This window comes from Furipterus horrens, unplaced genomic scaffold (assembly GCF_987537825.1).
Source record: "Furipterus horrens unplaced genomic scaffold, mFurHor1.1.pri manual_scaffold_17, whole genome shotgun sequence".
Lineage (NCBI taxonomy): Eukaryota > Metazoa > Chordata > Mammalia > Chiroptera > Furipteridae > Furipterus > Furipterus horrens.
In genome coordinates, this window is record NW_028327187.1 from 71,224,758 (window position 1) to 71,237,610 (window position 12,853).

At 41.4% G+C, this 12,853-nt stretch overlaps 1 pseudogene; it reads left to right on the plus strand.

The window, feature by feature from the left end:
* Positions 1 to 323: 323 nt before the first annotated feature.
* LOC149991181 (TLE family member 5 pseudogene) overlaps positions 324 to 12,853 on the plus strand; it is a 100,035-nt pseudogene continuing 87,505 nt past the window's right edge.

A 12,853-nucleotide genomic window follows, 5' to 3' on the forward strand; every position in this document is an offset into this window, starting at 1 on the left:
TGGCATATGTCTAGGTTGTGGGTTTGGTCCCAGTCAGGGTGCATACGAGAGGCAATGGATTGATGTTTCTCTCTCATGTCAATGTTTCTCTCCCTCTCTATCTCCCTTCCTTCCACTCTCTAAACCAAATAAAGTCTTTTTAAAAAGAAAGAAAGAAAAGATGACCACAGCTTTTTTAAGCCAAAAAATGTTTCTAAGTGCTGTTGTCTGTCAAGATGAACTCAAATTACCTCCTAGTATTAAAAAATTTGATAGAAAATAAAGATGAGACTTGACCATTGAGGCCTGACAGTTCAGAACTTGTGTCTGCAGGGACTTGGGCGATGAGCAGTAAAGGAAAGAAGTGTTGTTCCCATGGAAAGCTGGTGATTCACAAGACATTTGTTTCATCGAGGTGGAACTTTCTGGCTCAGTGGGGTAAAGAGCTGCCTGCTCAGAGGCAGCTGGCAGATCTCTTATGTAGGGTGGATGCTGAGCTGTCCAGTGGCTTCCCTTTATGGGACCTCCCATTTTCAAATGAAGCGCAGTGGGGGCAGGAGCAGGAGGTGACATGGGAGATGGAAGATGGGCTGGGAGGAGCCAAATGGGTAAATGCGCAAAGAGGACTACTCAGAACTCGGTTTCTCAATAGTAGTGGATACTGCAAAAAGAGAAAGAAAAGATTCTTTCTGCAGTTTTACATTGGGATAAAGCATATCAGACCTGACTTCAAGTGAACAATAGTCTTTTCTATTTTTCTCATTTCTTCCTTCCTACACGAGCACATGCACATACTCCTCCCCCATCTCAGACTCACTTTCAGAATGAAACATGTTTCACTGGGGTGAAGGGTACATGGCATCTCTGTATTATTTCTTACAACTGCATATGAATCTATTACCTCAAAATAAAAAAAATATTTATTTAAAAAAGAGATATGAAAGGAAGTAGTTTCCTGGCTAGGGGCACCTTAGTCTAATCCTTTTGTTCTCTGGGCCTCAGTTTCCTTCTTTGTAAGATGGGACTATTGGAGTAGCTGATCTCTGAGGGCCATTCCAGGTCTTCCATGCCAGAACACTGACTGCTGAGGACCAAGGAGGGCCTTGAGCAACAATTCTTCAGGTTGGTCTGACCACAAACTGCACATCCATTTCACAGGGAGGAAAGAGGCAGCATAGTTCCCAGGGTCACTCAGACTGTCAGCACAAGGACTGAGTTTGGGGATGTAACCTTGGTGCAATTATCAAAAGTAGGTAATCAAATTAGTACAATACTATTAACTAAACTATAGACTTTAGGATTGTGGTTGTATTTTGCTGTTATTTTTCTTTTTCATTTTTTATCCTTACCTGAAGACATGCTTATTGATTTTAGAGAGAGGATAAGGGAGGAAGAGAGAGAGAGGGAAAGAAAGATTGATGTGAGAGAAAAAAATCAATTAGTTGCCTCTCACTTGCACCCAGACCAGGAACTGAATCTGCAATCTAGGAATCAAACTCAGGCTATGGGATGACACTCCCTCCAACTGAGCCACACCAACCAGGGCTATTTTGATGTTTTACAGATGAGGAAAATGAAGCTCCATAAAGTGAAGTAACTTTACTCCCTGGGTAGTAATAGACCCCCAATGGGGAGGAGTCATGCCCCAAGTGCTTTCTCCAGGAGCTTGTCCCCGACTTTGTCCTTGGTGACACAAGGCAGACAGCCTAAGAAGGCAGGAGGTGTGCAGGACAGACACACTGAAAGGTGGGATAGTGTTATCCAGAACCAGAGCTGGCCCTTGGCCACACTGGGGGCCAGGGCTTCACCTCAGGGACAAGCTTTCTGGTCCTGCTGTGTGTGCATGCTGCTGAGAGCCCCAGTGAAGCAAGCTCTCTTCCTGTCTTTCCCACAAAGACTGCTTAATGTGTTGCCTCCCTTTCACCTGGGGAATGGCTGCCTGGGATTGGTTTATCTGGAAAGATATGTTCAACCTGGCCAGATCTATTGCAAGTGGCAGAGTGGTGCATCTTTTAAGACCTCTGTTGAGGGAGGAAAATAGAGCAGCTTCACATTGCCTGTCACAACCAAGTTTCTTTTAAGCAAAGATACCACTATGTGACTACTGATTTTGCAATGGAGCTGGAGCTGGTGTTTGGCAAGAATCTCTGAGACTGCTCTATCTTTTCAGCCATGTACAGAGTGACTAGAAGATGCTTTATGACAAGGTACATGACTGCCAAGCTGCTCAGAGGACCCCCAAGGAGAATATCTTCCATTTTTCCCTGAATATAGATGGGGAACTCCATCAGTACCAGGATGGCCATGGCATGACTCCTAGGAAGTAGAAGCCATTCTACCATGCTCAGAGACCCCAGGACTGGGGTATGTGGCAGAGGACTGGATGGTCACTCCTTGCCAGTGGAGCCTGCAGCCTCTGGGACCCAAGCAGGTAGGATAATGAAGGCTGGCCTTTCACCAAGAAATCTATCTTCTGCATAGTCAAAATAGCTAATAATGTGAATTCCCCACCCAAAGCAGCAGACTCCATACAGACCAGCATGGTGTCATCTATCCCTAGGGGGTCTCCATACATGTGGGCTATTTTTGTAATCAACAGTAAAAGACCCTGCATTAGTCATGCCATGCATAGAAATCTGTCTTACCTCACTCCTGACTCCTCACCTATGAATGAGACAAATGAAGGATGATCCTGGTGAGAATTCCTGAATTGGGCTTCTTTAGTGGGCATGGATCAACACTCCCTCCACCCCTGCCTCACTCACTGGCTCCCTCATTCATTTCAGCACCATTTCCTACCCTCCAGTCTGTGCCAGGAGCTGGAGACCAAGGTTTGGCCTCTCACCTTAAGGAACTCATCATCTATGGAGAGTCAGGCCTTAAAATAATCTTAGTTCACCATGATAAAAGCTGGGATGGGATTGGGGGGTGGATCCCCGAGAAGGCTAGCTCACTTAGCCTGAGAAAGGTGACTTTAAAGAGTGCCTGGAAGAAGTGGAACTTTGCCAGATCAGGAGGTGGTGTGTGACTGTGTTCGGGAACAATGGTATAGGGTGTAGTGAAAGTTGAATGATACTGGAAGGGTGGAGAACAGTCAAGCTAGTATGTTTGGGGCTGAGGTTTGGTGGGTGACAGTGCAGAGCCAGCGCAAGCAGGGCTTGATAAGTCCCACTGAGGACCTGGGTCTGAGCCCTATTCCTGGACCTCTTCACACATTTTGCATTATCTCTAGGATAACAGCATTAAATGAATGTGAAGGGGGACTGCCATACACCTGTGCTTTTTAAACACTGCAAAACCTGGTAACCCATGACACCCAGGGGAAGTGCCAACAAGTCTCAAGCTGCCTGGTAGGCTGCTGAATGTCTTCCAGCCTATGGAGTTCTTTCTAGATTGGGAGGCTCAAGTCTGGTCTGAGGCAGTCTGCTCCTAGTTTAAGGGCCCTGAGTCCACAATGGGACTTTTAAAAGCAAAACATCTTGCTCAAGAGCAAATATCCCTTCAGGTCCTGGGAGCTACATGGTAAACTGTTTATGTTAAGAAAGAAAAGGCCAATAGACATCTGTTGACCATGGGTGTTCAAAGCATGATACACTGCTTATGATAAAAAAGAAAGAACCAATAAGAGACTGTTGACTATGATTTCTGAAGAGATAATACCTTCAGTATCATCTCTTGCCAAGATGCAGACTGTGAGGGACAAGTTGCTAAGAACAAGGGCTACACTACCCCAGCTATGATGATGGCTATCCTTACCCAAGGCGTGGCACACCACCTAGTTTCCCAATAGGACAGCAGGCCAAACCATTCCAAGAACCCCCCATGCAAGAAGACTCCCCATAAACACCCATCTCTCTTCACTCTGGCTGGATCTGTTACCAACTATTTTAATTGCAACCCAAACCTGGAAAGGATATGTACAGTACTGTATCCCTGACTCTCTGTTCACTCGGTATTTTTGATGGCAATACCCATGAAGGAAGTGCAACTTTGGGGTTTTCTCTGTAATGTTTCTGTAATGTTTGCATGTCATCTAACAACAAAGGTAGGCATCAGTTGTAACTGGTATAGTTTGTTCATTGATCACCTATGGTGTGCCAAAAACTCAACGACAGTACTGACAATATCCCTAAGAATTCTGATTTTTAAAAACAATTAAAAATTAATTAAAATAAATAAATATACTCAAATTAGACATAATTTTAGAGAACTTGCAAAATAGTACAGAGACTTCATGTATGAGGTCTATCCAGAAGATATATAGCCATTTACTATAAAAAATAGAGACCCTATTGGAAATAACAGGATACAAAAGAGGAGAAATCACAACCGATACCATAGAAATACAAAGGATTATGAGAAATTACTACAAACAACATTATGCCAAGGAACTTGACAACCTGGGTGAAATGGAAACATTTCTGAAAACATATAATCCACTAAAACTGAATCAAGAAGAAGAAAGGCTGAGTAGGACAATAACAACTAGTGAAATTGAAGTAGTAATCAAAAAAAAAAATCCAGTACACAAAAGCCCCAGACTGGATGGCTTCACAGGTGAATTTTACCAAACATTTACAGAAGAACTAACTACTACCTTTCTCAAAATATTCCAAAAAATTCAAGAGGAGGGAAGACTCCCAACTCTTTCAATGAGGCCAGTATTATCCTAATTCTAAAACCAAGTCAAGACACATCAAAGAAAGAAAACTACAAGTTAATATCAGTGATAAACAGAGATGCTAAAATCCTCAACCAAATACTGGCAAACTGGATCCAGCAATACATTGAAAAGACCACACACCATGATCAAATGGGACTCATCCCAGGGAAGCAAGGATGATATAATATTCAGAAATCAATATACATAATACACCACATAAACAAAATGAAAGATAAAAATTACATGATCATATCAATAGATGCTCAAAAACATTTCATAAAGTACAACACCAATTAATGATAAAAACACTCAGCAAAATGAGAATAGAGGAAGCATAGCTCAATATAACAAAGGCCATATGTGAGAAACCTACAGTCAATATCCTACTCGAAAGACAAAAAATAAAGCTTCCCCCTTAAGATCAGGAAGTAGAAAAGGGTGTCCATTTTCACCACTTCTTTCAACATAATATTGGAAGTTCTAGCCACAGCAATCATACATGGGAAAGAAATAAAAGGCATCAAAATTGGAAAGGATGAAATAGAACTGTCAATATTTACAGATGACATGATAATGTACATAAAAAACCCTATAGACTCCATGAAAAAACTATGCAACCTAATAAGTGAATTTGGCAAAATAGCGGCATACAAAGACGATATCTTAAATCCAAAGCATTTTTGTACACAAACAATGAAATATCAGAGATATAAATTAGGAAAAAAATCCCATTTACTATAGCAACAAGAAAAATAAAGTACATGGGAAGAAAAATAAGAAAGTAACAGACCTATGCTTCGAAAATCAGAGAACACTGAAGATATAAATTTAGGAAGATACAAATAAATTGAGTCATATACCATGTTTGTGGATGAGAAGAATTAACATCATTAAAATGTCTGTACTACCCAAAGCAATCTATAGATTCAATACAATCTCTATTAAAATGCCAATGACATATTTCACAGACCTAGAACAAATATTTCAAAAATTTACATGGAACCAAAAACAACACCAAAAAGCCTCAGCAGTCTTGAGAAAGAAGAACAAAGTAAGAGGGATCACAATACCTGGTATCAAACTATATTACAAGGCCATTGTAATCAAAATAGTTTGGTACTGGCATAAGAATAGACATATAGGTCAATGGAACAGAATAGAGATCCCAGAAATAAACCCATGTCTCTATGGTCAATTAATATTTGACAAAAAGAGAAGGAACATAAAATGGAATAAAAATAGCCTCCTCAACAAATGGTGTTGGGAGATCTGGACAGGTACATGCAAAGAAATGAAACTAGATCACCAATTTACACCATACACCAGAATCAACTCAAGATGGATAAAAGGCTTAAATGTAAGCCGTGACATCATAAAATTACTAGAGGAAAGCATAGGCTGTAAAATTTCAGATATCCACACACCAATATGTTTGCTGATATATCTCCTAGGGCAAGGGAAATAAAGGAAAAAATAAACAAATGGGACTTCATCAAACTAAAGAGTTTCTACTCAATGAAAGAAAAATCAAGAAAATGAAAAGGAAACCAACCATATGGAAAACATATTTGCCAGTGATACCTCAGAAAGGGTTTGAGGGGGAGGAATATGGTGGAGGAGTGAGGGGAGGCAGTGCTCTCAGGTTCCCAAGACCAGTCTGTAGTTTGGACTAATTGCAAACAGAACATCTCAATGAGCAGCTGGACACTGGCAGGAGTTCAGCCTTGACACTGCTGGATTAGAGAAAAAATATCTGGGAACAACCTGTTCAGTGAGGATAGCAAAAGAAAAAGGGACAAAACGGGATTCCTGACTGGGGTGGCTGCCTGAGCTGCGGCTGGAAGGACACAAAGGCTTTTTGGCGACCACAGGCTTCCCCAGAGGGGAGTCAGGAGGAAAGCGGATCTCTGCCCACTGGCAGAGATGGGACTCAACAAGGTGGCATTGACGCTGGAAGACAGGAGACAGCGTGCTGTTGTACAAGTGAAAACGTAATTTTTCCTTTGTATTTTTCTCTTGTGAACTGCGGAGAGGGGGGTAAAGTTTGGGAGTGATAGGACATTCTTGAGGAGCGCAGGCGCAGGAGTGCACTCGCCCACTCCCCAAACCTCCCCTTGGATCACGCAGGCACGCATAGGGAAGTGCCCTCATTCACTGACCCAGGTGCGCAGGGCCGTCTGTCCAGGTGCCCCTTGGACACACCTCAACAGACATAAGGTCAGTGCCCCAAAGGGTGAGGGGAGGGCCCACTGGACACGCAGAAAACTGTCCGTAGTTGCCCCTGGCCAGCTCCAGTGGACGCCAGGCTGGAGTGCAAGGCTGGAGCGCAGAGCACTTGCTCAGGCTCTGCTCATGCCTGCCCAGGCGGGCGCAGGAACGGTGGGTGGCTGTGGCCTGAGAACAGCGGGCAGCAGCAACTCATGGACACTCACTTCTGCTGAGCACAAGTGTCCGGGGCCCCGCCCTAAGAGGTGAGAGACTGGCTCCGGAGCGCAGCACAGCAGGCCTGAGGCTAGCTCCCCAGCTGGCTGCCTTGGGCGTGCACGGGAGGGCACAGGCACATGAGCACAAAAGCACCCGCAAATTGCTCACTTCCACTGTGCACAGTGTCTGGGGCCCAGCACTGGGAGGTGAGAGACCAATTCCTGGCAAGTGGCTTGGCAGGCCTGAGGTGGACTCTCGGGCGCCTTGCGCACAGGGTCACCTCAGCTAGCTCCAACGGACGCCAAAGGAACGCGACGGGCTGGTCACTGCACGCATACCGCTGCTGCAAGGAATAGGAACCCCTGACTCGCCACATTAGACCAGCTGTGGAAGCAGAAAAAGAAGAGGACACACAAAGGCTGAACTGAGTAAAAACATTCCTTTTTTTTTTTTTTACTTTCTCATTTTTCTTTTTCTTCCTGAAGTGGAAAAAAAATTATATCTCTAATTTGTTTCATACAATCTCTCCTTCTCATCCTTCCTCTTTAATTGTTGTTTATGTTTGTGGGTCTAGTTTAGCCTCCCTTTCACTCTAAATAAATAGAATATAACTACTATATAAATTCAATACTATACAATTCCACTTTCTTACTGTATTCTGTACTCTTCCCTTTTTTCTTCTGTAGTTATTAACATACAATGTAAATATTACCTACTGTCTTGCACAGTCTCAACTATTATTAACCTATTATCCCCTCTCACAAAAATAATATTTTTCCTCCCTAAAAACAACTCTTAGCTATTCTTCCTATAGTATAAAAGCTCTAATCTCTCTACATTTATATTAATACTGGCTCATTGGCTGACGATAGCGTGATAGAGGGTGGGGGATATTTTTGAGGGTGCGGGTCTCCTGTCTGGGCTGTGTGTTTATGTTTTTTTTTTAATTTTTTTATTGATTATATTGTTACAACAGTTCCAATTTTCTCCCCCTTGCTCCCCTCCACCCAGCACCCCCCGCCCCCAGCAATCCCCCCCAAGTCCATACCCCTGGTTCGTAAAAATTAACTATCCCCCCCCTCTCAAATATTAGGACCCTTTGTAATCTTGTAAAGGACAATGGGCGAAGGTCTCAAGCTCCTCTAGCTGCTTCAAGCTGGACATGGTCGTTGTCCTACCTACCCTTGGGTCCAGAAAACCCTAATAAGAGTGGGGGTGTGGAGCGGAGGGTGGCCTTCCCACATGGGGAAGGATCGTGCAGACTCCAGGTCAGTTGGCTGTCTCCGGTCAACGGCGTGCTTGGTTTAACAGGCTGGCATCATTGTTGTGTTCTGGGGGCAACAGATTTGGCTAAAAGGGTTAAAAGACATCATTCAATCCATAACTACTAGATGACAAAAGGCAGGGATTAATTTTTCAATGTTCCATATTAGGGAAAAAAAAAAAAAAGGGCTTCTTTGTAAGAAGGTGTGCTAGGCACATCTCACCTGTCCAAAACCCTTTTGCCCATTATACTTAGTTTGGGCTGAGGTAAATAGTTCAGGTTTTCCCATTCTCAGACCTCTGGGCCTTTTCTGTCCAAGCCATTAGGATAGAAAAGAGAAACCTGTTTTAAAGTGAAGCCCACAGACCAGCCCATTCTTCCCCAACCCAGCCATTCAGTTCAGCCAAACCGTTGAGTCTCAGGAGGCAGCGCTGCAGAGAGGATTAAGTGAGGCTTATGCGTACAGATAATCACTCAGGTAATGCGATCATAGGCTTATGTCCTTTGAAAACAAAAAACACGTGTTAATTTATGTAACATAACCCACAAACAAGTCTCTAAATCTGTAAGACTATCTTATTGGGAAGACATCTAGTTGCAAGGCACTTGAAATTCTATTTCCCTGCAACTGAATATCTTTGATGATATCACAGACATGGTTTAATTTTCAAGTGAAACCATATTTTAAATGAGAAGAAACTTTTAAGATGGTTAGTTGCCCTGTTTTATACTCTACTACTGATCATTGTGATTTTCCTTGAATAATAATTTTTCTCCCTAAGGTTACCCTCCTTGTCTTTAAAGGGACTACATTAAGTCCATTTTTAATTTATCCTGTTCGTTTGCATAAACATAACAAGAGCAGCAAATGATCACTTATGATCTTTAGTTCTGCTTTGCTGGAACTTACCCAAGGAATATTTGGGGTGACCTTCAGTCTGTTGTTCAGGGCACAGAAGCTGAGCCACATATCTGGCATTCATCCTCTCCTGTACACACCTGTTTTTTCCAAGTCTTTCTGGTTTTTCCTTGTGCCTTAAGGTCCCTTCTAGCCATCTTTCAGGAAAACAACCTTCGTTCCTTCCCTGGAAAGATTGCTGTGGACCGCACAACCAACCATGATACCAGGCCTTTTATCTCACGGGCTTTTATTACCTTTGAAAGTCATTCCCAGTTCCTCAGGGCTTTTTGGTAACAATCTGAGCCCAAGTATGTTTACTTTAGGCTTGACATTCCAGTCAAAGACTTGGTCAAAAAAAAAAAAAAAAAGGAACCTCTGTTGACAACTGGTCTTATTAGTTCTATGCAAAGAAACTTATGTCATTACTTACTTGTTTAGAATGCCAAACTCTGGAGGGATCAAATAGGGAGAAAAATATACAACATGAAGGAAAATCTTTGTCCTAATATTCACTGAACTGTCATTTCCATTCTTCATATTTTCATTTTTACCCCACTAAAAAAAATTTTTGTTTGTTTTTCCATTACAGTTGTCTCACTTTTTTAGCCCTCTTGTTTCCCTGCACCCTGTCCCTTCCTTCCCCCACATTTAGTCCCCACTCAGTTGCCCCTGTCTGTGGGTCATTCATATATATATATATTTTTTTTACTTGACCCTTCCCCTTACACCTTTCTTTTCCTCCCTCCCGCCCCCCTTGTACTGTTAGTCTACTTCTTGTTTACATACCTCTGGTTCAATTTTGTTCATTTGTTTGTGTTGTTCATTAGTTTCCTGTAATAGGTGACAGCATAAGGTATTTTTCTTTTGTTGCCTGGCTTATTTCACTAAGCATAATTTTCTCTAGTTCCATCCATGTTGTTGCAAATGGTAGAAGTTCCTTCTTTCTTTCTGCTACATAGAATTCCATTGTGTAAATGTACCAACCACAGTTTTTTGATCCACTCATCTACAGATGGGCATTTAGGTTGTTTCCAGCACTTGGCTATTGTAAATAGTGCTGCTATGAACATTGGAGTGCATAGGTTCTTTTGAATTGGTGTTTCGGGATTGTTTGGATATAATCCTAGCAATGGAATTGCTGGTTCAAAAGGCAGTTCCATTTTTAGTTTTTTAAGGAAATTCCAAACTGTTTTCCACAGTGGCTGCACCAGTCTGCATTCCCACCAGCAATGCACCAGGGTTCCCGTTTCTCCGCATCCTCTCCAGCACAAGTTGTTTGTTGATTTGTTGATGATTGCCATTCTGACTGGTGTGAGGTGGTATCTCATTGTGGTTTTAATTTGCATCTCTCTGATGGCTAGTGATGTTGAGCATACTTTCATATGTCTATGGGCCCTCTGTAGGTCTTCTTTGGAGAAGTGTTTGTTCAGGTCCTTTGCCCATTTTTTAATTGGGTTGTCTGTCTTCTTGGTGTTGAGTCGTATGAGTTCTTTATATGTTTTGGAGATCAATCCCTTGTCTGAGATGTCATTGGCGAATATATTTTCCCATATGGTTGGTTTCCTTTGCATCTTGTTGATGTTTTCTTTAGCTGAGCAGAAACTTTTTAGTTTGATGTAGTCCCATTTGTTTATTCTTTCCTTTATTTCCCTTGCCTTAGGAGATATATCAGTGAAAATGTTGCTACGTGGGATATCTGAAATTTTCCTGCCTATTTTTTCCTCTAGGACTTTTATGATATCACGGTTTACATTTAAGTCTTTGATCCATTTTGAGTTTATTCTGGTGTATGGTGTGAGCTGGTGGTCTAGTTTCATTTTTTTGCATGTCCCTGTCCAGTTCTCCCAACACCATTTGTTGAAGAGGCTCTTTTCACTCCATTTGATGTACTTTCCCCCTTTGTCAAATATTAGTTGACCATATGAACTTGGGCTTATTTCTGGGCTCTCTATTCTGTTCCATTGATCTATATGTCTGTTTTTATGCCAGTACCAAACTGTTTTGATTACCGTTGCCTTGTAGTATAGTTTCATATCAGGTATTGTGATTCCTCCTACTGTGTTCTGCCTCAAAATTGCTGTGGCTATTCGGGCTCTTTTTTGGTTCCATATAAATTTTTGAAGTATTTGTTCTAGGTCTGTGAAATATGTTGCTGGTATTTTAATAGGACTTGCATTGAATCTATAAATTGCTTTGGGTAGTATGGATGTTTTAATGATGTTGATTCTTCCCATCCATGAGCATGGTATACGCTTCCATTTATTTGTATCTTCTTTAATTTCTTTCTTCAGTGTTATGTAGTTTTCTGTGTACAGGTCTTTTACCTCTTTGGTTAAGTTTATTCCTAGGTATTTTATTTTTCTTGTTGCTATGGTAAATGGGATTTTTCTTTCAGTTTCTATCTCTGAGTGTTTATTGTTGGTGTATAAAAATGCCTTCAATTTCTTAATGTTGACTTTGTATCCTGCTATTTTGCTGAATTCACTTATTAGTTTGAGTAGTTTTTTTATGGAGTCTAAAGGATTTTCCATGTACACTATCATGTCATCTGCAAATAATGACGGTTTTACTTCCTCTTTTCCAATTTGGATGCCTTTTATTTCTCTTTCTTGTCTGATTGCTGTGGCTAGAACTTCCAAGACTATGTTGAATAGGATTGGAGAGAGCGGACATCCTTGTCTTGTTCCTGATCTCAGGGGGAATGCTCTCAGTTTTTGCCCATTGAGTATGATGTTGGCTTCAGGTTTCTCATATATGGCCTTTATTATGTTGAGGTATGCTCCCTCTATTCCCATTTTGCTGAGAGTTTTTATCATAAAAGGGTGTTGTACTTTATCAAATGATTTTTCCGCATCTATTGATATGATCATGTGGGTTTTGTCTTTCATTTTGTTTATGTGGTGTATCACGTTTATTGATTTGCGAATATTAAACCATCCTTGCATCCCTGGGAAGAAACCCACTTGATCGTGGTGTATGATCTTTCTAATGTGTTGCTGGATCCGGTTTGCCAATATTTTGTTGAGGATTTTAGCATCTATGTTCATCAGCGATATTGGTCTGTAGTTTTCTTTCTTTGTTGTGTCTTGACCTGGTTTTGGAATTAGGGTTATACTGGCTTCATAGAACGAGTTTGGGAATCTTCCCTCTTCTTGTATCTTTTGGAATAGTCTGAGGAGGATAGGAGTTAGTTCTTTCCTAAATGTTTTGTAGAATTCACTTGTGAAGCCATCCGGTCCTGGGCTTTTGTGTGCTGGGAGTTTTTTGATTACTGCTTCAATTTCGCTAGCTGTTATTGGTCTATTCAGACTTTCTGCTTCTTCTTGATTCAGTTTGGGCAGACTGTAGTTTTCCAGGAATCTGTCCATTTCCTCTAGGTTGTCAAATTTCTTGCCATACAGTTGTTCGTAATAATTTCTTATAATTCTTTGTATTTCTGTGGTATCAGTTGTGATTTCTCCTCTTTCATTTCTGATTTTATTTATTTGGGTCCTCTCTCTTTTTTTCTTGATGAGCCTGGCTAAAGGCTTGTCAATTTTGTTTATCTTTTCAAAGAACCAGCTCCTACTTTTCTTGATCTTTTGAATTGTTAGTTTAGACTCTATGTCATTTAATTCTGCTC